Genomic DNA, 26,060 nt, shown 5'->3' on the forward strand with positions numbered 1-26,060 from the left:
AAAGCGTTCTTGAGATCGATTACAGTAAAGAACGTTGCTTCTGAATCAATGGCAGTCAACAGGGAAGAGATATCGGGGACCACAGGATACTGTGGTACAATGCATTTGTTCAGTTCTCGAAGATCAATCACCAGCCGATATACTGGCGGTGCATTGCGGTCTGTACGTTTAAGAATTGGAATGATAGGCGAATTACAGATATTGGAGTCGGTCTCTACGACCACTCCTTGGGCAATAAGCTCTTCAATGATTTTCAGTAAAGCCACTACAGCATCGGGTGGTAACTTGTATTGTCTGATTCTGGGTAGAACAACACCTGTCTTGAGTGTAACACGATATGGTGTGATATGCATACAACCTACATCAGCTGGGCCTTTTGCCCATAAGTGATCTGGTACATTTTTCAATCTGACATCAAAGTCACGTAGAACATAATGACCCTTGAAATCTCGTAGAAAGAGTCTAACTCCCTCCGGGGAACAGCAAATTATAGCTCCTAGAGCCTTCAGTGTTTTAATTCCTAACAGATTTTCGGGACATGATTTCGTAAGTAACAAGTCTGTAACTCGAGATAATGGACCCACAGCTAGTGGTACTGGTTCTGATACTTCATTTACAATAGGCTGACCTGAAAAACCAAGGGAAACATTCTGTGAGCCTGAGAGGGGTGCCCCTGGAACTTCATTATGACTTATAGTAGTGCGACTTGCCCCTGTGTCAATTAAAAACTTTCTGTCTTTTCCTAATACGTGACTATGTACATAAGGACCTTCTTGATCTACAGGAATTTCAATAAGAGGCAAATCACTTTCCCTCCCTAGGCTGTTTCATGTATAACGCTGATAATCTGGATATGCCGACTGGGCATACTGGTACATCTGTTGTGATACTTGTCGTGTTGCGGCAGCGGGCTGTGTCTGGGCATGCTGTGGCTGCGGTACTGCTACTGTCTGTACTGTATGGGACTGATCATGCATAGGCTGTGTATTCTGCATTGGCTGTTCGTTCTGTGAGGTCTGTTGTTGACCCTGTTCATGTCTAGGCGGACGCGGTCTTTCTTTAGTTTTACCTGTCTCGATGTTATGTTTCAGGACTGGACATTCATGTACGTAGTGACCTGGCTGCTTGCAATAATTACATGTCCCTTTAACGGGAGCGGCAGAATGATTTGTCTGGGCCCCACCTTTTCTATGACCCTCGGCTGGAATTGTCTGAGCCACTAACATTTTCATTTTCGTGTCTTTCATACGTTTCTGTTCCTGCTCTTGTTCTTCCCTAATTCTATTCTGGTGATATTGTAACATTTGTAACATCTGTGATGGCGTATTTGCCTGCCAAGTACTTTCAACCTTGTACACTCTATTTTTAACCAGTGGTAGGGCGTTCTCTACTAATTTCGTTACAAAAAGGTGTGGATATGACTCGCTACTTGTTTTTAGACCACTATTGATAATGAAACATTTCTCGAATCTTGAATAAAAGTCACTAGTATCTTCATCTTGTTTCTGTTTGCAGGACGAGATTGCGTCCCAATCTTCCTTTCTAGTTGTCAATAATCTTGGCAGAACCTGTACTATTAAACCTGGTAATGCTTTAGTCAGATCCCCAAGGCCTAACCCTGGGACTCGTTTCTTTTCTTCGTCTTCTATCTCCGCCCATGCTATCTTTGACTCTCCCACTTCCCAATCCTTCTCCTTTAATTTCTCGTAAATGCCCGTGGGCAACAGTACTTTCAACATTTTCATAATATCATCATACGTGTAATCTCCCATCAGTAACATGTCTTTAAGCTCTCTGTGAAAACCCGCAGGGTCTTTATCATGGCACGGAACTAATTTCTTCATTTCTAACAGTTCTAACTTAGTCAGTGGTGTGTGAACATACACACGTTTCAGACGTTGGTCCGCACCCATAACTGGATGTACTTCTCGTAAGGGATTCTGACTTTCAATGCCACTACCGCATTGCATGTGGTACATTTTTCTTTCTGGAGGTGGGGCGGGAACATATTCAGGGCTCAGAAAGGTGTTATACTTGCGTCGTTGTTCTAGAATTATTTGTATTAGTTTGGTACTAAAACCTCTCCATCTATCCATAATTAGTGCTTCTAATGTTTCGTGTAAGGGACCTGGATCAGAATGATGGTTTCTGAACTTGATGAGGAGGTGCTGAATCATGTATACACCTGCTATTTTCTGCTCTTCCGGGGAAAGGTTCAAGAATGTCTGCACTAACGTGTCATCATTATATATGTCTGCGTTTTCGGCCCACAACACGGCGGACCGGGCTAGTTCCTGTTCATCCATAGAATTGAGTATATGATACCCTACTCGATCTCGAAGCCTTTTATCAGTTTCCTGGAACTGATGTTCTGAAGAATTCGGATTTGTTAAAGCGGAGAAAAGAACTCTCTTGCTCTCCGGACGGACACCTTTCCTAAGGTAGTTTCCCCTACCTACATACGCTATTATATCTGTAGATTTTTCTGATGTTTCATCTTCATCTTCCTCCTCAGAGGAAGTTTTATCATTTTCTTCCTGATGTGCAGTTAATACTGCCTTTCTAATTTTCTGGGACATAGTGGCTATGCAAGTCCCCTTGTCATGTTTCGCGTCTGCTATATTTTGGCCCCACTTGTTTAATGCGTCTAACTCACTCTGATCTGTCCCGGGCCTGTCTCGTTCTCTTATCACACAATTTATGAAGAATCTTAAAATCTGTTTTTGAACGTCAACTTTCTGTTTATACATGGCAGCTTTAACACTGTCGGGGTCTTTCCCCGTCTGTATGAATTTGTATAGTCTGTCGAGAGCTTCCTGCATTCCTACATAGCATAACAAGCTATCGGTGGCAGATCTTAAGCGTAGTGATGCTAAGACCATCAGATCGTCCGTTCCGGGTACTGGATCATATCTGCAGAATGACATCCTATCTTTGAATGCGTCTAGCCGGGCTGAATAGGGAGACTGGGAAGGATTCTGTGTGTCCTTTAAATGTAATCTGTGTGTCGGTGGCGGGGTCTGTAGACCCGCTGTCGCACCTCCTGGGGCGGATGCTTGGGCATTATCTCTCCGCGGAGTCTGTATCTGGACTTGAGTCTGTCTTTTAGTAAGATCGGGTAGTGCTGGTTTCGGTAGATCCGTCTTGAGTGGAGGAAGTGGCGGAGGTGGCGGAACAGGGGAGGTCTGTCGCGGTACCGGCGGAACATTATCTGGGGGCGCAGTGCCACCCCCATCCCTGTCAGTAGGCAGGGCACGAACAGGCAGATTGGTGTAAGCTGGCGCTACATCCTCTAGATACGAATTCAGGAATATGTCTTTAGTAGTCTTGTGCATTACTTTAGTTGGAACTAATGGTATCGGTAAGTTTTTCGGTATTTCTGATTCAATTTCGGATGGGCCATCTGCTGCGAGGTACATACCGTTTACAAGATTATTTCGGGCACGGTCTATTTGTTCTGTTTTTACTCGGATCCCTTCAGTAACTAATTCGTTTTCTCGCTCTTTATCTGATTCTTTAAGTCTGTCTTCTCTACGGAGTGCTTTGTCAGCACGCTTACGTGATTCCTTACGCCAAAATTCTATGGCGTCCTTCTGAGATTGCCTGGCTTTCTTTTTCCATAATGCTTCTTCTACCCTCATGATGCACTCGGCATCCCACGTTCCGGTAACAGGCCATCTGTGTCTCTCATCTAGGTGCTTGGTGTAATCGGCCCATAAATCTAGATATAATATGGCATCTATGCCGTGCTTCTGATACATAAAATTGCCTGGAGTGTCCCTAGGGGGGATGGGAATTTCTTCCTCTAGTAACCCTTTCCTAGTTCCTATCTGTTTTAACTTGCTGAGGAACGGCATCTTGTTTGCTTATTACTTGAACGCTAGTCTTTATTCCTTGATACGAGTTGCTAGTTGATACAAGAAATACACAATAAAACAGTCACATTCATACCACGACATTAATCACATGAAAACATGAAAACATTGGAGACATAGCTAACTACCCCCTACATTGAATGTACCGCTCAACGGTACGGATACACTGGTGTAACAGTGCAAAAATTCGGAATACTTTATATACTGCTAAACAGTACAGATACACTGCCTAAAAACAGTGCAGACCGGACTTGCGTACCCAAACCCGTCTAGATACGACCCAGCAATGGTACTCACCGGGAAGCACGGAAACAGAAGGCCTCGGAAAACTCGACTGGACTCGACTCGGGACTTCGGAAAACTTCGGAGAACTTTCGGAAAACTTCGGAAAACTTCGGAAAACTGGTGGGCCTCTTCACACCTCGGACCTTGCTTCTTTCGGCTGGGCTCTGGTCGGGATCCTCCGCACTCCTCACCGCCTCGTCTGGGCACTGATCGCAGTCTTCGTCACCTCCGTGTGTCAGAGGGGGATGCAGGAAATCCTGCCAGTACACGTGTAGTCCGTCTAACTGATGGCAGGGGACACGGATTGCAACGCACCTTCCGGCGCGTGAGGTGGGGGAGGGGTCCCTATTCGGGCGCCAAAATGACGTAAATAATTAATTTACTCTCTTAATTTCTATGCAGGTAAGTACTTAATCAATAATAACTCAATCAGAAGGAAAGAAAACAGAGTCCGTGGTGTTAGAGTTTCTAAGGGTTTTATTCCTCATAAAGGAATCAGGATATCATGTTCTGACCACCACAGGGGTGTCAGAAGGGATAGATGAGCGCGCTGCCGTTTATTGACAATACATAGCTTATATACTTGATTTACATCATAAGTTTCAATGTAAGAGGCGTAACAGCTGAGAGAAGACAAGATAACAGTATACACGTGGTACCAATACATCATCAAGAGGCGTAAACTAGGCGTGAACTAGGGGTGTGTGCTAGAAACGTCACTGATAGGTGACGAAAGGGGGTGGCACCAAGGGGTGGTGCTAACAGGATGTTGCAATGTCAGCAGAAATCGGAAGCTTGGATGCGCACGCAGCTGCATGACGTGTGATTGACGGGGTGCAGGGGTCTTGACATTTACACTGACAGGAAAGAGACAGAAGTCTGGCATGTCAGATCAACTTGTACTTCTATCATATCTGATATCTGATGTTTAGGAACTATACTATCTGGGCGGAAAGGTCTCTAGGGCAGAGGCTATTCTATGCTAACTGTGGATGCGTGTATAAGCGCCTGAGTGTCTACATGTGGAGCGTGGGGGCACGGGGCCTTCCATGGAAGCATGGTAACGGAGGCTATGAATTACTTGCATTGAGACAGGTCGGCCCTTTTGGCTCTGCAGCTGGAGAGGATGTTTACAGGATCTGGTAGGCAGGAATGTATTCTCGGGGAACGGAACAGATAACTCGAAGGTTATAGTCAGTCTTGGCAGAAAGCAGGCTTGAGCTGAGCGCGAGGGGCCGCGCTGAAAGTAGGACAGAGTTCACGAGTAGAGAGGTAGCCTGGGCAGAGTCAGGAGCCACAAAAGAGGTTCAGATGGCAGGAATTCAGGGCCTACTCTGGATAGAGCAGGAATACATGAAAAAGTGTACTACAAAAAGACGGTGGCATAGCATACTTAGGAGTGGACTATATAATCCATTCATGGTGGATCTGAAAGAGGACAAGTTAACGGTGGACGCAAATATATTTGCGTCTTCATAGCTGTCACAGGAGGGAAGTTACATGCACTTTAAGCTGATACATGGAGTCGGTGGGGTACGCGCTAGGGAACACATCATGGTCAAAATTTAATTTTCCTCAGCTTACCTGCACCTGACGCTGCCTCTGTGGTCGCAACCGTCCCTGGTGTCTTGTCCCCTACTGCAGCCGGCACGGGCACCTTGGCTGCTTCCCGTTTCTCACGCAATTGCTTAATCAGCTCCTGCGCTTCGACAGCCGTGGCGCCCTCATTACCTTTTCCCAACCACGCTGCCAATTGTGCTGCCAACTCGGGCGGCATATCATCCTCGGACACGGGGGTGATCGGATTCCCCTCCTCTGGCACGGGAGTTGGAGCCTCGAGCGGAGCACTGGGACCGGGGATCTCCTCTCCCATTGCCCCCCTCCTGGGCCTCTTGTTTTTCCCTCCCGGGGCTGCTCCCGCCAAAGGGCGTTTTGGACCCCTTTCCTCATTCTTGTCCACCCGCTTTTTTAGCTCGGACATCTCTTTCATGATAAAACGCAGCATCTGGTCGGTATTCATGCGCTTTTCAACCTTCTTTGGCATTCTCCAACAAAGTAACTGAAAAACAAACAAGAACGATTAAAACGCTCAAAATTGGCTCTTCGTTCCGTCTCGAGCTCACGTGCAGCGGGGAGGTGCAGCTTCAGAGCATAGGAACAAGAGGATGTCTTCTGGTCTTGCGTCTCTTTTTATCCATCTTCAGGGCGGGCGTAAACCCGCCCCTGCCTGCCCCCAGGGCGTGGCCGGCGGCGTCCGTGTCTAGGCCAGCCCACTCAAGGGCGGGAAAAAACGCGCCCCGGCTACGCCGCTTCGGGCATACCAGCCGAGACGCGCCTCCCGCCCAAAAATGGCTTCCCGGGGGGATCGAGGCACTCTGCCATACGTTCGGGGGGACCGAGTGGTCGCCCCTTTCCATTCCGCAATTAACAGGTGCAATGGGTAAATAGCATTTTTGGGATCCAGGTTAGGTAGTTGTTTTTTTAACTCTGAATGGACTAGCACTATATTACCCAGAAATATTTGGCATGAGTAGGTAAGCAATGTCATCTGACTACTGACATCTGTGTTCAAGGGGAAGTGGAAGGTAATGCAGACAAGAGTTTACTTTACAAAAAAGCATGAAATGGGAAATATTCATTGTCAAACCTGAAGGTAAGAGAGGTGGAAGCAAGTTTAGAAGGAGGACATAAAGCAAAGTCTATGTTAAATTGATTGTGTTGTAAATCAGTTGGAAAAAATTTGATGAATAGAGAAAAAGTACTACAGCTGATTCCAAGACCTATTTTGTTAGAAGCAAGGAACCTCTCGACTGTGCCGAAACCCAGGATTGAACCAGGGACCTTTAAATCTTCAGTCTAACGCTCTCCAAACTGAGCTATTTCGGCCTTCTGATAACTGTGGTCTTCATACTCTAATTTGAACCATTTAACAAAATAGATGCAGGACCTGGATTTTTAACCTCATATGGTAGAGATATGTTTTAAGGAGTCCTGTATCATTCCCCAGTTAACTGGTGCAATGGGTAAATAGCATTTTTGGGATCTAGGTTAGGAAGTTGTCTTTTTAACTCTGAATGGACTAGCACTATATTACCCAGATATATTTGGCATGAGTAGGTAAGCAATGTCATCTGACTACTGACATCTGTGTTCAAGGGGAAGTGGAATGTGATGCAGACAAGAGTTTACTTTACAAAAAAGGACGAAATGGGAAACATTCATAGTCAAACCTGAAGGCAAGATAGGTGGAAGAAAGTTTAAAAGGAGGACAGAAAGCAAAGTCTATGTTGAATTGATCATTTTGTAGATCAGTTGATAAAAATGTTGATAGAGAAAAAAGTACTACAGCTGATTCCAAGACCTATTTTGTTAGAAGCAAGGAACCTCTCAACTGTGCCGAAACCCGGGATTGAACCAGGAACCTTTAGATCTTCAGTCTAACGCTCTCCCAACTGAGCTATTTCAGCCTGCTTATAGCTGTGGTCTTCATACTTTAATTTAAACCATTTAACAAAATAGATGCAGGACCTTGATTTTTAACCTCATATGGTAGAGCTATGTTTTAAGAAGTCCTGTATCATTCCGCAATTAACTGGTGCAATGGGTAAATAATATTTTTGGGATCCAGGTTAGGTCATTTTTTTTTTAAACTCCAAATGGACTAGCACTATATTACCCAGACGTATTTGGCATGAGTAGGTAAGCAATGTCATCTGACTACTGACATCTGTATTCAAGCGGAAGTGGAAGGTAATGCAGACAAGAGTTTACTTTACAAAAAAGCATGAAATGGGAAATATTCATTGTCAAACCTGAAGGTAAGAGATGTGGAAGCAAGTTTAGAAGAAGGACATAAAGCAAAGTCTATGTTAAATTGATTGTGTTGTAGATCAGTTGGAAAACTTTGATGAATAGAGAAAAAGTACTACAGCTGATTCCAAGACCTATTTTGTTAGAAGCAAGGAACCTCTCAACTGTGCCGAAACCCAGGATTGAACCAGGGACCTTTAGATCTTCAGTCTAACGCTCTCCCAACTAAGCTATTTCAGCCTTCTGATAGCTGGGGTCTTCATACTTTAATTTGAACCATGTAACAAAATAGATGCAGGACCTGGATTTTTAACCTCATATGGTAGAGATATGTTTTAAGGAGTCCTGTATCATTCCGCTGTTAACTGGTGCAATGGGTAAATAGCATTTTTGGGATCCAGGTTAGGTAGTTGTTTTTTTAACTCTGAATGGACTAGCACTATATTACCCAGATATATTTGGCATGAGTAGGTAAGCAATGTCATCTGACTACTGACATCTGTGTTCAAGGGGAAGTGGAATGTGATGCAGACAAGAGTTTACTTTACAAAAAAGGACGAAATGGGAAACATTCATAGTCAAACCTGAAGGCAAGATAGGTGGAAGAAAGTTTAAAAGGAGGACAGAAAGCAACGTCTATGTTGAATTGATCATTTTGTAGATCAGTTGATAAAAATGTTGATAGAGAAAAAAGTACTACAGCTGATTCCAAGACCTATTTTGTTAGAAGCAAGGAACCTCTCAACTGTGCCGAAACCCGGGATTGAACAAGGGACCTTTAGATCTTCTGTCTAATGCTCTCCCAACTGAGCTATTTCAGCCTGCTTATATCTGTGGTCTTCATACTTTAATTTAAACCATTTAACAAAATAGATGCAGGACCTGGATTTTTAACCTCATATGGTAGAGATATGTTTTAAGGAGTCCTGTATCATTCCGCAATTAACTGGTGCAATGGGTAAATAGCATTTTTGGGATCCAGGTTAGGTAGTTGTTTTTTTAACTCTGAATGGACTAGCACTATATTACCCAGAAATATTTGGCATGAGTAGGTAAGCAATGTCATCTGACTACTGACATCTGTGTTCAAGGGGAAGTGGAAGGTAATGCAGACAAGTGTTTACTTTACAAAAAAGCATGAAATGGGAAATATTCATTGTCAAACCTGAAGGTAAGAGAGGTGGAAGCAAGTTTAGAAGGAGGACATAAAGCAAAGTCTATGTTCAATTGATTGTGTTGTAGATCAGTTGGAAAAAATTTGATGAATAGAGAAAAAGTACTACAGCTGATTCCAAGGCCTATTTTGCTAGAAGCAAGGAACCTCTCAACTGTGCCAAAACCCAGGATTGAACCAGGGACCTTTAGATCTTCACTCTAACGCTCTCCCAACTGAGCTATTTCGGCCTTCTGATACCTGGGGTCTTCATACTCTAATTTGAACCATTTAACAAAATAGATGCAGGACCTGGATTTTTAACCTCATATGGTAGAGATATGTTTTAAGGAGTCCTGTATCATTCCGCAGTTAACTGGTGCAATGGGTAAATAGCATTTTTGGGATCCAGGTTAGGTAGTTGTTTTTTTAACTCTGAATGGACTAGCACTATATTACCCAGATATATTTGGCATGAGTAGGTAAGCATGTCATCTGACTACTGACATCTGTGTTCAAGGTGAAGTGGAATGTGATGCAGACAAGAGTTTACTTTACAAAAAAGGATGAAATGTCGAAACATTCATAGTCAAACCTGAAGGCAAGATAGGTGGAAGAAAGTTTAAAAGGAGGACAGAAAGCAAAGTCTATGTTGAATTGATCATTTTGTAGATCAGTTGATAAAAATGTTGATAGAGAAAAAAGTACTACAGCTGATTCCAAGACCTATTTTGTTAGAAGCAAGGAACCTCTCAACTGTGCCGAAACCGTGGATTGAACCAGGGACCTTTAGATCTTCAGTCTAATGCTCTCCCAACTGAGCTATTTCAGCCTTCTTATAGCTGGGGTCTTCATACTTTAATTTGAACCATTTAACAAAATAGATGCAGGACCTGGATTTTTAACCTCATATGGTAGAGATATGTTTTAAGGAGTCCTGTATCATTCCTCAGTTAACTGGTGCAATGGGTAAATAGCATGTTTGGGATCCAGGTTAGGTAGTTGTTTTTTTAACTCTGAATGGACTAGCACTATATTACCCAGATATATTTGGCATGAGTAGGTAAGCAATGTCATCTGACTACTGACATCTGTGTTCAAGGGGAAGTGGAATGTGATGCAGACAAGAGTTTACTTTACAAAAAAGGACGAAATGGGAAACATTCATAGTCAAACCTGAAGGCAAGATAGGTGGAAGAAAGTTTAAAAGGAGGACAGAAAGCAAATTCTATGTTGAATTGATCATTTTGTAGATCAGTTGATAAAAATGTTGATAGAGAAAAAAGTACTACAGCTGATTCCAAGACCTATTTTGTTAGAAGCAAGGAACCTCTCAACTGTGCCGAAACCCGGGATTGAACCAGGGACCTTTAGATCTTCAGTCTAATGCTCTCCCAACTGAGCTATTTCGGCCTGCTTATATCCGTGGTCTTCATACTTTAATTTAAACCATTTAACAAAATAGATGCAGGAACTGGATTTTTAAACTCATATGGTAGAGATATGTTTTAAGGAGTCCTGTATCATTCCGCAATTAACTGGTGCAATGGGTAAATAGCATTTTTTTCTCTATCAACATTTTTATCAACTGATCTACAAAATGATCAATTCAACATAGAATTTGCTTTCTGTCCTCCTTTTAAACTTTCTTCCACCTATCTTGCCTTCAGGTTTGACTATGAATGTTTCCCATTTCGTCCTTTTTTGTAAAGTAAACTCTTGTCTGCATCACATTAGGTAGTTGTTTTTTTAACTCTGAATGGACTAGCACTATATTACCCAGATATATTTGGCATGAGTAGGTAAGCAATGTCATCTGACTACTGACATCTGTGTTCAAGGGGAAGTGGAATGTGATGCAGACAAGAGTTTACTTTACAAAAAAGGACGAAATGGGAAACATTCATAGTCAAACCTGAAGGCAAGATAGGTGGAAGAAAGTTTAAAAGGAGGACAGAAAGCAACGTCTATGTTGAATTGATCATTTTGTAGATCAGTTGATAAAAATGTTGATAGAGAAAAAAGTACTACAGCTGATTCCAAGACCTATTTTGTTAGAAGCAAGGAACCTCTCAACTGTGCCGAAACCCAGGATTGAACAAGGGACCTTTAGATCTTCTGTCTAACGCTCTCCCAACTGAGCTATTTCGGCCTGCTTATATCTGTGGTCTTCATAATTTAATTTAAACCATTTAACAAAATAGATGCAGGACCTAGACTTTTTAACCTCATATGGTAGAGATATGTTTTAAGGAGTCCTGTATCATTCCGCAATTAACTGGTGCAATGGGTAAATAGCATTTTTGGGATCCAGGTTAGGTAGTTGTTTTTTTAACTCTGAATGGACTAGCACTATATTACCCAGAAATATTTGGCATGAGTAGGTAAGCAATGTCATCTGACTACTGACATCTGTGTTCAAGGGGAAGTGGAAGGTAATGCAGACAAGAGTTTACTTTACAAAAAAGCATGAAATGGGAAATATTCATTGTCAAACCTGAAGGTAAGAGAGGTGGAAGCAAGTTTAGAAGGAGGACATAAAGCAAAGTCTATGTTCAATTGATTGTGTTGTAGATCAGTTGGAAAAAATTTGATGAATAGAGAAAAAGTACTACAGCTGATTCCAAGGCCTATTTTGTTAGAAGCAAGGAACCTCTCAACTGTGCCGAAACCCAGGATTTAACCAGGGACCTTTAGATCTTCACTCTAACGCTCTCCCAACTGAGCTATTTCGGCCTTCTGATACCTGGGGTCTTCATACTCTAATTTGAACCATTTAACAAAATAGATGCAGGACCTGGATTTTTAACCTCATATGGTAGAGATATGTTTTAAGGAGTCCTGTATCATTCCCCAGTTAACTGGTGCAATGGGTAAATAGCATTTTTGGGATCCAGGTTAGGTAGTTGTTTTTTTAACTCTGAATGGACTAGCACTATATTACCCAGATATATTTGGCATGAGTAGGTAAGCAATGTCATCTGACTACTGACATCTGTGTTCAAGGGGAAGTGGAATGTGATGCAGACAAGAGTTTACTTTACAAAAAAGGACGAAATGGGAAACATTCATAGTCAAACCTGAAGGCAAGATAGGTGGAAGAAAGTTTAAAAGGAGGACAGAAAGCAACGTCTATGTTGAATTGATCATTTTGTAGATCAGTTGATAAAGAAAAAAGTACTACAGCTGATTCCAAGACCTATTTTGTTAGAAGCAAGGTACCTCTCAACTGTGCCGAAACCCGGGATTGAACCAGGGACCTTTAGATCTTCAGTCTAATGCTCTCCCAACTGAGCTATTTCGGCCTGCTTATATCTGTGGTCTTCATACTTTAATTTAAACCATTTAACAAAATAGATGCAGGACCTGGATTTTTAACCTCATATGGTAGAGATATGTTTTAAGGAGTCCTGTATCATTCCGCAATTAACTGGTGCAATGGGTAAATAGCATTTTTGGGATCCAGGTTAGGTAGTTGTTTTTTTAACTCTGAATGGACTAGCACTATATTACCCAGATATATTTGGCATGAGTAGGTAAGCAATGTCATCTGACTACTGACATCTGTGTTCAAGGGGAAGTGGAAGGTAATGCAGACAAGAGTTTACTTTACAAAAAAGCATGAAATGGGAAATATTCATTGTCAAACCTGAAGGTAAGAGAGGTGGAAGCAAGTTTAGAAGGAGGACATAAAGCAAAGTCTATGTTAAATTGATTGTGTTGTAGATCAGTTGGAAAAAATTTGATGAATAGAGAAAAAGTACTACAGCTGATTCCAAGACCTATTTTGTTAGAAGCAAGGAACCTCTCAACTGTGCCAAAACCCGGGATTGAACCAGGGACCTTTAGATCTTCAGTCTAACGCTCTCCCAACTGAGCTATTTCGGCCTTCTGATAACTGGGGTTTTCATACTTTAATTTGAACCATTTAACAAAATAGATGCAGGACCTGGATTTTTAACCTCATATGGTAGTGATATGTTTTAAGGAGTCCTGTATCATTCCCCAGTTAACTGGTGCAATGGGTAAATAGCATTTTTGGGATCCAGGTTAGGTAGTTGTTTTTTTAACTCTGAATGGACTAGCACTATATTACCCAGATATATTTGGCATGAGTAGGTAAGCATGTCATCTGACTACTGACATCTGTGTTCAAGGGGAAGTGGAATGTGATGCAGACAAGAGTTTACTTTACAAAAAAGGATGAAATGTCGAAACATTCATAGTCAAACCTGAAGGCAAGATAGGTGGAAGAAAGTTTAAAAGGAGGACAGAAAGCAAAGTCTATGTTGAATTGATCATTTTGTAGATCAGTTGATAAAAATGTTGATAGAGAAAAAAGTACTACAGCTGATTCCAAGACCTATTTTGTTAGAAGCAAGGAACCTCTCAACTGTGCCGAAACCCGGGATTGAACCAGGGACCTTTAGATCTTCAGTCTAATGCTCTCCCAACTGAGCTATTTCAGCCTTCTGATAGCTGGGGTCTTCATACTTTAATTTGAACCATTTAACAAAATAGATGCAGGACCTGGATTTTTAACCTCATATGGTAGAGATATGTTTTAAGGAGTCCTGTATCATTCCTCAGTTAACTGGTGCAATGGGTAAATAGCATGTTTGGGATCCAGGTTAGGTAGTTGTTTTTTTAACTCTGAATGGACTAGCACTATATTACCCAGATATATTTGGCATGAGTAGGTAAGCAATGTCATCTGACTACTGACATCTGTGTTCAAGGGGAAGTGGAATGTGATGCAGACAAGAGTTTACTTTACAAAAAAGGACGAAATGGGAAACATTCATAGTCAAACCTGAAGGCAAGATAGGTGGAAGAAAGTTTAAAAGGAGGACAGAAAGCAACGTCTATGTTGAATTGATCATTTTGTAGATCAGTTGATAAAAATGTTGATAGAGAAAAAAGTACTACAGCTGATTACAAGACTTACTTTGTGAGAAACAAGAAACCTCTCAACATTGCCGAAAACAGGGATTGAACCAGGGACCTTTAGATATTCAGTCTAACGCTCTCCCAACTGAGCTATTTCGGCCTGCTGCTAGCTATAGTCTTCATACTTTGATTTGAACCATTTAACAAAATAGATGGAGGACCTGGATTTTTAACCTCATATGGTAGTGATATGTTTTAAGGAGTCCTGTATCATTCCGCAATTAACAGGTGAAATGGGTAAATAGCATTTTTGGGATCCAGGTTAGGTAGTTGTTTTTTTAACTCTGAATGGACTAGCACTATATTACCCAGAAATATTTGGCATGAGTAGGTAAGCAATGTCATCTGACTACTGACATCTGTGTTCAAGGGGAAGTGGAAGGTAATGCAGACAAGAGTTTACTTTACAAAAAAGCATGAAATGGGAAATTTTCATTGTCAAACCTGAAGGTAAGAGAGGTGGAAGCAAGTTTAGAAGGAGGACATAAAGCAAAGTCTATGTTAAATTGATTGTGTTGTAAATCAGTTGGAAAAAATTTGATGAATAGAGAAAAAGTACTACAGCTGATTCCAAGACCTATTTTGTTAGAAGCAAGGAACCTCTCGACTGTGCCGAAAACCAGGATAGAACCAGGGACCTTTAGATCTTCAGTCTAACGCTCTCCAAACTGAGCTATTTCGGCCTTCGGATAACTGTGGTCTTCATACTCTAATTTGAACCATTTAACAAAATAGATGCAGGACCTGGATTTTTAACCTCATATGGTAGAGATATGTTTTAAGGAGTCCTGTATCATTCCCCAGTTAACTGGTGCAATGGGTAAATAGCATTTTTGGGATCTAGGTTAGGTAGTTGTTTTTTTAACTCTGAATGGACTAGCACTATATTACCCAGATATATTTGGCATGAGTAGGTAAGCAATGTCATCTGACTACTGACATCTGTGTTCAAGGGGAAGTGGAATGTGATGCAGACAAGAGTTTACTTTACAAAAAAGGACGAAATGGGAAACATTCATAGTCAAACCTGAAGGCAAGATAGGTGGAAGAAAGTTTAAAAGGAGGACAGAAAGCAAAGTCTATGTTGAATTGATCATTTTGTAGATCAGTTGATAAAAATGTTGATAGAGAAAAAAGTACTACAGCTGATTCCAAGACCTATTTTGTTAGAAGCAAGGAACCTCTCAACTGTGCCGAAACCCGGGATTGAACCAGGAACCTTTAGATCTTCAGTCTAACGCTCTCCCAACTGAGCTATTTCAGCCTGATTATAGCTGTGGTCTTCATACTTTAATTTAAACCATTTAACAAAATAGATGCAGGACCTGGATTTTTAACCTCATATGGTAGAGGTGTGTTTTAAGGAGTCCTGTATCATTCCGCAATTAACTGGTGCAATGGGTAAATAATATTTTTGGGATCCAGGTTAGGTCGTTTTTTTTTTAAACTCCAAATGGACTAGCACTATATTACCCAGACGTATTTGGCATGAGTAGGTAAGCAATGTCATCTGACTACTGACATCTGTATTCAAGCGGAAGTGGAAGGTAATGCAGACAAGAGTTTACTTTACAAAAAAGCATGAAATGGGAAATATTCATTGTCAAACCTGAAGGTAAGAGATGTGGAAGCAAGTTTAGAAGGAGGACATAAAGCAAAGTCTATGTTAAATTGATTGTGTTGTAGATCAGTTGGAAAACTTTGATGAATAGAGAAAAAGTACTACAGCTGATTCCAAGACCTATTTTGTTAGAAGCAAGGAACCTCTCAACTGTGCCGAAACCCAGGATTGAACGAGGGACCTTTAGATCTTCAGTCTAACGCTCTCCCAACTAAGCTATTTCAGCCTTCTGATAGCTGGGGTCTTCATACTTTAATTTGAACCATGTAACAAAATAGATGCAGGACCTGGATTTTTAACCTCATATGGTAGAGATATGTTTTAAGGAGTCCTGTATCATTCCACAATTAACTGGTGCAATGGGTAAATAGCATTTTTGGGATCCAGGTTAGGTAGTTGTTTTTTTAACTCTGAATGGACTAGCACTATATTACCCAGATATATTTGGCATGAGTAGGTAAGCAATGTCATCTGACTACTGACATCTGTGTTCAAGGGGAAGTGGAAGGTAATGCAGACAAGAGTTTACTTTACAAAAAAGCATGAAATGGGAAATATTCATTGTCAAACCTGAAGGTAAGAGAGGTGGAAGCAAGTTTAGAAGGAGGACATAAAGCAAAGTCTATGTTCAATTGATTGTGTTGTAGATCAGTTGGAAAAAATTTGATGAGTAGAGAAAAAGTACTACAGCTGATTCCAAGACATATTTTGTTAGAAGCAAGGAACCTCTCAACTGTGCCGAAACCCAGGATTGAACCAGGGACCTTTAGATCTTCAGTCTAACGCTCTCCGAACTGAGCTATTTCGGCCTTCTGATAAATGGGCTCTTCATACTTTAATTTGAACCATTTAACAAAATAGATGCAGGAACTGGATTTTTAAACTCATATGGTAGAGATATGTTTTAAGGAGTCCTGTATCATTCCCCAGTTAACTGGTGCAATGGGTAAATAGCATTTTTGGGATCCAGGTTAGGTAGTTGTTTTTTTAACTCTGAATGGACTAGCACTATATTACCCAGATATATTTGGCATGAGTAGGTAAGCAATGTCATCTGACTACTGACATCTGTGTTCAAGGGGAAGTGGAATGTGATGCAGACAAGAGTTTACTTTACAAAAAAGGACGAAATGGGAAACATTCATAGTCAAACCTGAAGGCAAGATAGGTGGAAGAAAGTTTAAAAGGAGGACAGAAAGCAACGTCTATGTTGAATTGATCATTTTGTAGATCAGTTGATAAAAATGTTGATAGAGAAAAAAGTACTACAGCTGATTCCAAGACCTATTTTGTTAGAAGCAAGGAACCTCTCAACTGTGCCGAAACCCAGGATTGAACAAGGGACCTTTAGATCTTCTGTCTAACGCTCTCCCAACTGAGCTATTTCGGCCTGCTTATAGCTATGGTCTTCATACTTTAATTTAAACCATTTAACGAAATAGATGCAGGACCTGGATTTTTAAACTCATATGGTAGAGATATGTATTAAGGAGTCCTGTATCATTCCGCAATTAACTGGTGCAATGGGTAAATAATATTTTTAGGATCCAGGTTATGTCATTTTTTTTTAAAACTCCAAATGGACTAGCACTATATTACCCAGACGTATTTGGCATGAGTAGGTAAGCAATGTCATCTGACTACTGACATCTGTGTTCAAGCGGAAGTGGAAGGTAATGCAGACAAGAGTTTACTTTACAAAAAAGCATGAAATGGGAAATATTCATTGTCAAACCTGAAGGTAAGAGATGTGGAAGCAAGTTTATAAGGAGGACATAAAGCAAAGTCTATGTTAAATTGATTGTGTTGTAGATCAGTTGGAAAACTTTGATGAATAGAGAAAAAGTACTACAGCTGATTCCAAGACCTATTTTGTTAGAAGCAAGGAACCTCTCAACTGTGCCGAAACCCAGGATTGAACCAGGCACCTTCAGATCTTCAGTCTAATGCTCTCCCAACTGAGCTAATTCGAACTGCTTATAGCTGTGGTCTTCATACTTTAATTTAAACCATTTAACAAAATAGATGCAGGACCTGGATTTTTAACCTCATATGGTAAAGATATGTTTTAAGGAGTCCTGTATCAGTCCGCAATTAACTGGTGCAATGGGTAAATAGCATTTTTGGGATCCAGGTTAGGTAGTTGTTTTTTTAACTCTGAATGGACTAGCAATATATTACCCAGATATATTTGGCATGAGTAGGTAAGCAATGTCATCTGACTACTGACATCTGTGTTCAAGGGGAAGTGGAAGGTAATGCAGACAAGAGATTACTTTACAAAAAAGCATGAAATGGGAAATATTCATTGTCAAACCTGAAGGTAAGAGAGGTGGAAGCAAGTTTAGAAGGAGTACATAAAGCAAATTCTATGTTAAATTGATTGTGTTGTAGATCAGTTGCAAAAAATTTGATGAATAGAGAAAAAGTACTACAGCTGATTCCAAGACCTATTTTGTTAGAAGCAAGGAACCTCTCAACTGTGCCTAAACCCGGGATTGAACAAGGGACCTTTAGATCGTCAGATTAACGCTCTCCCAACTGAGCTATTTCGGCCTTCTGATAACTGGGGTCTTCATACTTTAATTTGAACCATTTAACAAAATAGATGCAGGACCTGGATTTTTAAACTCATATGGTAGAGATATGTTTTAAGGAGTCCTGTATCATTCCCCAGTTAACTGGTGCAATGGGTAAATAGCATTTTTGGGATCCAGGTTAGGCAGTTGTTTTTTTAACTCTGAATGGACTAGCACTATATTACCTAGATATATTTGGCATGAGTAGGTAAGCAATGTCATCTGACTACTGACATCTGTGTTCAAGGGGAAGTGGAAGGTAATGCAGACAAGGGTTTACTTTACAAAAAAGAATGAAATGGGAAATATTCATTGTCAAACCTGAAGGTAAGAGAGGTGGAAGCAAGTTTAGAAGGAGGACATAAAGCAAAGTCTATGTTAAATTGATTGTGTTGTAGATCAGTTGGAAAAAATTTGATGAATAGAGAAAAAGTACTACAGCAGATTCCAAGACCTATTTCGTTAGAAGCAAGGAACCTCTCAACTGTGCCGAAACCCGGGATTGAACCAGGAACCTTTACATCTTCAGTCTAACGTTCGCCCAACTGAGCTATTTCGGCCTGCTTAGAGCTGTGGTCTTCATACTTTAATTTAAACCATTTAACGAAATAGATGCAGGACCTGGATTTTTAACCTCATATGGTAGAGATATGTTTTAAGGAGTCCTGTATCATTCCGCAATTAACTGGTGCAATGGGTAAATAATATTTTTGGGATCCAGGTTAGGTCATTTTTTTTTTTTAACTCCGAATGGACTAGCACTATATTACCCAGACGTATTTGGCATGAGTAGGTAAGCAATGTCATCTGACTACTGACGTCTGTGTTCAAGGGGAAGTGGAAGGTAATGCAGACAAGAGTTTACTTTACAAAAAAGCTTGAAATGGGAAATATTCATTGTCAAACCTGAAGGTAAGAGAGGTGGAAGCAAGTTTAGAAGGAGGACATAAAGCAAAGTCTATGTTAAATTGATTGTGTTGTAGATCAGTTGGAAAAAATTTGATGAATAGAGGAAAAGTACTACAGCTGATTCCAAGACCTATTCTGTTAGAAGCAAGGAACCTCTCAACTGTGCCGAAACCCGGGATTGAACCAGGGACCTTTAGATCTTCAGTCTAACGCTCTCCCAACTGAGCTATTTCGGCCTTCTGATAGCTGGGGTCTTCATACTTTAATTTGAACCATTTAACAAAATAGATGCAGGACCTGGATTTTTAAACTCAAATGGTAGAGATATGTTTTAAGGAGTCCTGTATCATTCCCCAGTTAACTGGTGCAATGGGTAAATAGCCTTTTTGGGATCCAGGTTAGGTAGTTGTTTTTTTAACTCTGAATGGACTAGCACTATATTACCCAGATATATTTGGCATGAGTAGGTAAGCAATGTCATCTGACTACTGACATCTGTGTTCAAGGGGAAGTGGAATGTGATGCAGACAAGAGTTTACTTTACAAAAAAGGACGAAATGGGAAACATTCATAGTCAAACCTGAAGGCAAGATAGGTGGAAGAAAGTTTAAAAGGAGGACAGAAAGCAAAGTCTATGTTGAATTGATCATTTTGTAGATCAGTTGATAAAAATGTTGATAGAGAAAAAAGTACTACAGCTGATTCCAAGACCTATTTTGTTAGAAGCAAGGAACCTCTCAACTGTGCCGAAACCCGGGATTGAACCAGGGACCTTTAGATCTTCAGTCTAATGCTCTCCCAACTGAGCTATTTCGGCCTGCTTATTTCCGAGGTCTTCATACTTTAATTTAAACCATTTAACAAAATAGATGCAGGACCTGGATTTTTAACCTCATATGGTAGAGATATGTTTTAAGGAGTCCTGTATCATTCCGTAATTAACTGGTGCAATGGGTAAATAGCATTTTTGGGATCCAGGTTAGGTAGTTGTTTTTTTAACTCTGAATGGACTAGCACTATATTACCCAGATATATTTGGCATGAGTAGGTAAGCAATGTCATCTGACTACTGACATCTGTGTTCAAGGGGAAGTGGAAGGTAATGCAGACAAGAGTTTACTTTACAAAAAAGCATGAAATGGGAAATATTCATTGTCAAACCTGAAGGTAAGAGAGGTGGAAGCAAGTTTAGAATGAGGACATAAAGCAAAGTCTATGTTCAATTGATTGTGTTGTAGATCAGTTGGAAAAAATTTGATGAGTAGAGAAAAAGTACTACAGCTGATTACAAGACATATTTTGTTAGAAGCAAGGAACCTCTCAACTGTGCCGAAACCCAGGATTGAACCAGGGACCTTTAGATCTTCAGTCTAACGCTCTCCGAACTGAGCTATTTCGGCCTTCTGATAAATGGGCTCTTCATACTTTAATTTGAACCATTTAACAAAATAGATGCAGGAACTGGATTTTTAAACTCATATGGTAGAGATATGTTTTAAGGAGTCCTGTATCATTCCCCAGTTAACTGGTGCAATGGGTAAATCGCATTTTTGGGATCCAGGTTAGGTAGTTGTTTTTTTAACTCTGAATGGACTAGCACTATATTACCCAGATATATTTGGCATGAGTAGGTAAGCAATGTCATCTGACTACTGACATCTGTGTTCAAGGGGAAGTGGAATGTGATGCAGACAAGAGTTTACTTTACAAAAAAGGACGAAATGGGAAACATTCATAGTCAAACCTGAAGGCAAGATAGGTGGAAGAAAGTTTAAAAGGAGGACAGAAAGCAACGTCTATGTTGAATTGATCATTTTGTAGATCAGTTGATAAAAATGTTGATAGAGAAAAAAGTACTACAGCTGATTCCAAGACCTATTTTGTTAGAAGCAAGGAACCTCTCAACTGTGCCGAAACCCAGGATTGAACAAGGGACCTTTAGATCTTCTGTCTAACGCTCTCCCAACTGAGCTATTTCGGCCTGCTTATAGCTATGGTCTTCATACTTTAATTTAAACCATTTAACGAAATAGATGCAGGACCTGGATTTTTAAACTCATATGGTAGAGATATGTTTTAAGGAGTCCTGTATCATTCCGCAATTAACTGGTGCAATGGGTAAATAATATTTTTAGGATCCAGGTTAGGTCATTTTTTTTTAAAACTCCAAATGGACTAGCACTATATTACCCAGACGTATTTGGCATGAGTAGGTAAGCAATGTCATCTGACTACTGACATCTGTGTTCAAGCGGAAGTGGAAGGTAATGCAGACAAGAGTTTACTTTACAAAAAAGCATGAAATGGGAAATATTCATTGTCAAACCTGAAGGTAAGAGATGTGGAAGCAAGTTTAGAAGGAGGACATAAAGCAAAGTCTATGTTAAATTGATTGTGTTGTAGATCAGTTGGAAAACTTTGATGAATAGAGAAAAAGTACTACAGCTGATTCCAAGACCTATTTTGTTAGAAGCAAGGAACCTCTCAACTGTGCCGAAACCCAGGATTGAACCAGGCACCTTCAGATCTTCAGTCTAATGCTCTCCCAACTGAGCTAATTCGAACTGCTTATAGCTGTGGTCTTCATACTTTAATTTAAACCATTTAACAAAATAGATGCAGGACCTGGATTTTTAACCTCATATGGTAAAGATATGTTTTAAGGAGTCCTGTATCAGTCCGCAATTAACTGGTGCAATGGGTAAATAGCATTTTTGGGATCCAGGTTAGGTAGTTGTTTTTTTAACTCTGAATGGACTAGCAATATATTACCCAGATATATTTGGCATGAGTAGGTAAGCAATGTCATCTGGAAAGGGGCGACCACTCGGTCCCCCCGAACGTATGGCGGAGTGCCTCGATCCCCCCGGGAAGCCATTTTTGGGCGGGAGGCGCGTCTCGGCTGGTATGCCCGAAGCGGCGTAGCCGGGGCGCGCTTTTTCCCGCCCTAGAGTGGGCTGGCCTAGACACTGACGCAGCCAGCCACGCCCTCAGGGCAGGCAGGGGCGGGTTTTCGCCCGCCCTGAAGACGGATAAAAAGGGACGCAAGACTGGAAGACGTCCTCTTGTTCTTGTGCTCTGAAGCTGCACCTCCTCGCTACACGTGAGCTCGGGACAGAACGAAGAGCCAATTTTGAGCGTTTTGATCCTTTCTTTTGTCTTCCAGATACTTTGTCGGAGAGATGCCCAAGAAAGGCGCGAAGAGAATGACGACTGATCAGATGGTTCGGGTCCTCGTCAAGGAGATGTCCGAGATAAAGAAGCGACTGGCGGAGCGAGACGGGGAGGAGGGATCGGGGCGTCCACCGGCTGGAGGGAAACCCAAGAGGCCAAGAAGGGGTCCGGCCGGGGGAGACGTTCCGGTTCCCTCTGCCCCGCTCGAGGCGCCGACCCCGGTACCGATGGAGGGGAATCCGATCCCCGTCGTCGTCACCCCGACATCTAACGAGGATATGCCCCCCGAGCTGGCGACACAGCTAGCAGCGTGGTTGGGCGATAGTAGTGAGGGCGCCACGGCTGCCGAGGCACAGGCGCTGATGAAACAGTTGCGTGAAAAAAGAGACGCAGCCAAGGTGCCCGCACCGGCGGCAGTGATAGACAAGCCACAAGTGACGGAAGCAGCGTCCGGTGCAGGTAAGCGGCCATTGCCGATCGCAAGGGATGAATCAGCACCCTCTCGTAGAGAGAAATTGGGTCAACATGTTCCTTTGGCAATAAAGGAAAAGATTTGGGCGGGGGAATACGTGAACATTTTCTCCTTGCTTGTCGATCATTATGAAGTGGAGCATGTTAAGAGTCAGAAGGACCTAATGCATCCGAGTGTTTGGCGCGCAAAAATGGCCGCCTTTAAGGTAAATGAGAATATTGGCAACTGGGGCAATGCCTGGGGTATTTTTACATCGATTTTGGGGGAACGTAGGCCTGAGTTGCTACCTGAGTTTCCAATTTATCAGTCACGAATTATGGTTTACTCGACATCGTATCAAGGTAACCATTGGTTCTGTTATGACAACCTTTTCAGGAAAGAGAAGGAGCATAACAAAAGTTTAACTTGGGACTGTTATGATTCTTTGACATGGGATAAAATGAAAGAGTCAGGGATGTTGAAAATGCCATTGGTGGGGAGCAATGTTGGTGAATACTCCCGCCAAAATGCAGGGACGCCCTTTCGGTCAGGTACGAGTACCGACGATTACTCGAGACCTGCCGGCAATACAGGGAAAAGGGGTTTCTGCTTCAATTTCAACAAAGGTAAATGTACTAGGCCTCCGGGATCCTGTAAGTTCAAACACGAATGTAGTAATTGTGGGTCGTCCCATCCTGAGTCCTCGTGCAGAGCCAGAACGGGTGAGAATGGGGGTAGAGGAGGCGCCAAACAGGTCTAATATAGTCCGAGGGGCGCCTTTACCAACCCCGATTGATACCTTGGCGATGATTCCCTGGCTCAGTGAATACCCAGATCGTACTTCTGCTGGGGTGCTGCGGAACGGTTTTTCATATGGTTTCCGCATCCCGGTAGGGGACTTTCAGGGCGTCGGGACGTGCAGAAATCAACTTTCCGTCTTGCAGCATACAACTGTAGTGCAAGATAAGATTCGGAAAGAGGTTAACCGGGGTCGGGTCGCCGGCCCGTTTAGTGTACCCCCGGTACCGTATTTTGTCTGTTCTCCGTTAGGGGTGGTCCCGAAGAAGGACCCAGGTGAGTTTCGATTAATTCATAATCTGTCAGCTCCACATGGTCTTTCGGTGAACGATGCAATTGATCCAGAGGTATGTTCGGTGCGGTACGCATCATTTGATGAAGCAGTGGCCATTTTGAATCGCCTGGGGCCCGGGACGTTGATGGCGAAATCAGATATCGAGTCAGCGTTCCGGTTGCTCCCGGTACACCCGGACGACCAGCGTCTTCTGGGATTCATGTTTCAGGGATCATATTATTTGGATAGGTGTATGCCGATGGGATGCTCTATATCCTGTGCATATTTCGAGAAATTCAGTACTTTTCTGCAATGGGTATTCACAAAGAAGACGGGTTTCCGAAATGTAATGCATTACCTTGATGACTTTCTGTTCCTTGGGCCCGCCGGAAATCACGAATGCGCCCAGGCCTTGGCTGACTTTTGTGTGTTAATGGGTCAATTTGGCGTGCCATTGGCACCGGGTAAAACTGTGGGTCCCACGACTTGCCTCGAGTTTTTGGGGATCGAGTTGGACTCTAGTGAGGGTTGTTTTCGTTTACCAGCTACCAAAGTGTCGAAATTCAGGGCAGCCCTGCAAGTATGTTTAAATGCATCTAAGGTTACGCTGAATCAGTTGCAACAATTGGTGGGGAAGTTGAATTTTGCCCTAAGGGTGATCCCAATGGCTCGCCCCTTTTCCCGTTCAATTGCCCAAGCGATGGTTGGCCTAAAGGAGGGTCATCATCGCACGAGACTGTCGGCTGAGGTCCGCCAGGACATGCGTATTTGGTTAGCATTTTTGGCGGACTTCAATGGTCGAGTCGTCTGGAACAAGCCAGCCGTGTCCTCTGAAGAGCTTGGTCTATGGACAGATTCAGCGGGGAGCATGGGCTTTGGCGCCATCTTCGGCACGAAATGGTCGGCACAAAGGTGGCCCCCATGGTGGCATGAAGAGGGGCTGACGAGTAATATTGCTTTCCTTGAACTGTTTCCCATTCTGGTTGCCCTCAGAACCTGGCCCGAAGGGTTCAAAGATCATTCTGTCGTGTTTTGGTCTGACAATATGACCGTTGTAGAATGCATCAATAGTCAGGCAGCCCGTTGTAAACTGATTTTAAGGCTGCTCAAAGAAATTGTCTTACTGTGTATGCAACTGAACGTGATATTCAGAGCAAAACATGTCCCAGGGGTGATGAATCAGGCGGCTGATGCACTGTCTCGTTTTCAAATGCAGGCTTTCTCGGGTTTCCTTCCCTCAGCGGACCCAGAGCCGGCACCCTTCCCCGAAGCTCTATGGTCTCTCGGTGCCCCGAACTTCGTCACCTCGTGGGAGAGAGTCTAGCGCCAAGGACGAGGAAGGCATATGAAGGGGCGTTTCGGGCCTATTTAGCCTTTTTTGGGGACTGAGAGAGATGGGCTTTGGAGTCAGGAGGAATGGGTGGTACATTTTCTGATGTCTTTGCGTAGGGCTGGGAAATCGGTGGCTACGGCCCAAAGGCATCGTGCTGCCATTTCCTTTGTTGCCAGGGCCCATAATATCCAGGACCCGACGGCGTCTTTTGTGGTACAGAAGGCGCTGCGTGGGTGGCAACGCCTGGAGGGTCGCAGAGTAGATGAGAGGCGACCGATAGGTCTGGATAGGTTGTCCCAGTTGCTGGCCACACTCCCCACCACATGCTCGTCTCAGTTCGAGGCATGTTTGTTCCGAGCTGCATTTACGCTGGCATTTCACGGGGCGATGAGGATAAGTGAGCTGGTTGCAAGGAACAAACAGGATGTGGTGGGGGGTTTGTGCCGGGAACACGTTCAGATCAGGGGTGAAGCGATGATTGTCTCCTTTGTCAGGTCCAAGACCGATCAAGATGGGATGGGGGACTGCACGATCATTCGCAGGATCCCCGGGTCCTCCATGTGTCCGGTACAGTGTTTAGAAGATTACCTAGCACGAAGGGTGGCATCATGGGGGGGGACATTGTTGAGACACGCGGACGCCACCCCACTGACGAAGTTTCAGTTTCAGCGGGTGCTTGCGATGTCTATTACCGCAGCGGGCTTAGACCCGGGCGAATTCGGGACCCATTCCTTTCGAATAGGGGCTGCCACTGAAGCTACAGCCAGGGGTCTTAATGTTGAACAAGTAAAACGAGTGGGGCGTTGGTCCTCCAATTGTTATAAGAGATATGTGCGGTTGCACATGTT

At 42.5% G+C, this 26,060-nt stretch overlaps 6 non-coding genes across 6 annotated transcripts; all 6 read right to left on the reverse strand.

Moving 5' to 3' along the window:
• Positions 1-10,463: 10,463 nt before the first annotated feature.
• Positions 10,464-10,536, reverse strand: TRNAF-GAA (transfer RNA phenylalanine (anticodon GAA)). Its single transcript has one exon. It is a non-coding gene; the product is annotated as a tRNA-Phe (tRNA).
• Positions 10,537-12,355: 1,819 nt separating this feature from the next.
• Positions 12,356-12,428, reverse strand: TRNAF-GAA (transfer RNA phenylalanine (anticodon GAA)). The gene has a single exon. It is a non-coding gene; the product is annotated as a tRNA-Phe (tRNA).
• Positions 12,429-12,938: 510 nt separating this feature from the next.
• TRNAF-GAA (transfer RNA phenylalanine (anticodon GAA)) lies at positions 12,939-13,011 on the reverse strand. The gene has a single exon. It is a non-coding gene; the product is annotated as a tRNA-Phe (tRNA).
• A 5,166-nt stretch (positions 13,012-18,177) lies between these two features.
• Positions 18,178-18,250, reverse strand: TRNAV-GAC (transfer RNA valine (anticodon GAC)). The gene has a single exon. It is a non-coding gene; the product is annotated as a tRNA-Val (tRNA).
• Positions 18,251-19,345: 1,095 nt separating this feature from the next.
• Positions 19,346-19,418, reverse strand: TRNAF-GAA (transfer RNA phenylalanine (anticodon GAA)). The gene has a single exon. It is a non-coding gene; the product is annotated as a tRNA-Phe (tRNA).
• Positions 19,419-19,926: 508 nt separating this feature from the next.
• On the reverse strand, positions 19,927-19,999 carry TRNAF-GAA (transfer RNA phenylalanine (anticodon GAA)). The gene has a single exon. It is a non-coding gene; the product is annotated as a tRNA-Phe (tRNA).
• Positions 20,000-26,060: the final 6,061 nt, after the last annotated feature.

The sequence above is a fragment of the Lissotriton vulgaris genome, chromosome 8, assembly GCF_964263255.1.
Source record: "Lissotriton vulgaris chromosome 8, aLisVul1.2, whole genome shotgun sequence".
NCBI classification, from domain to species: domain Eukaryota; kingdom Metazoa; phylum Chordata; class Amphibia; order Caudata; family Salamandridae; genus Lissotriton; species Lissotriton vulgaris.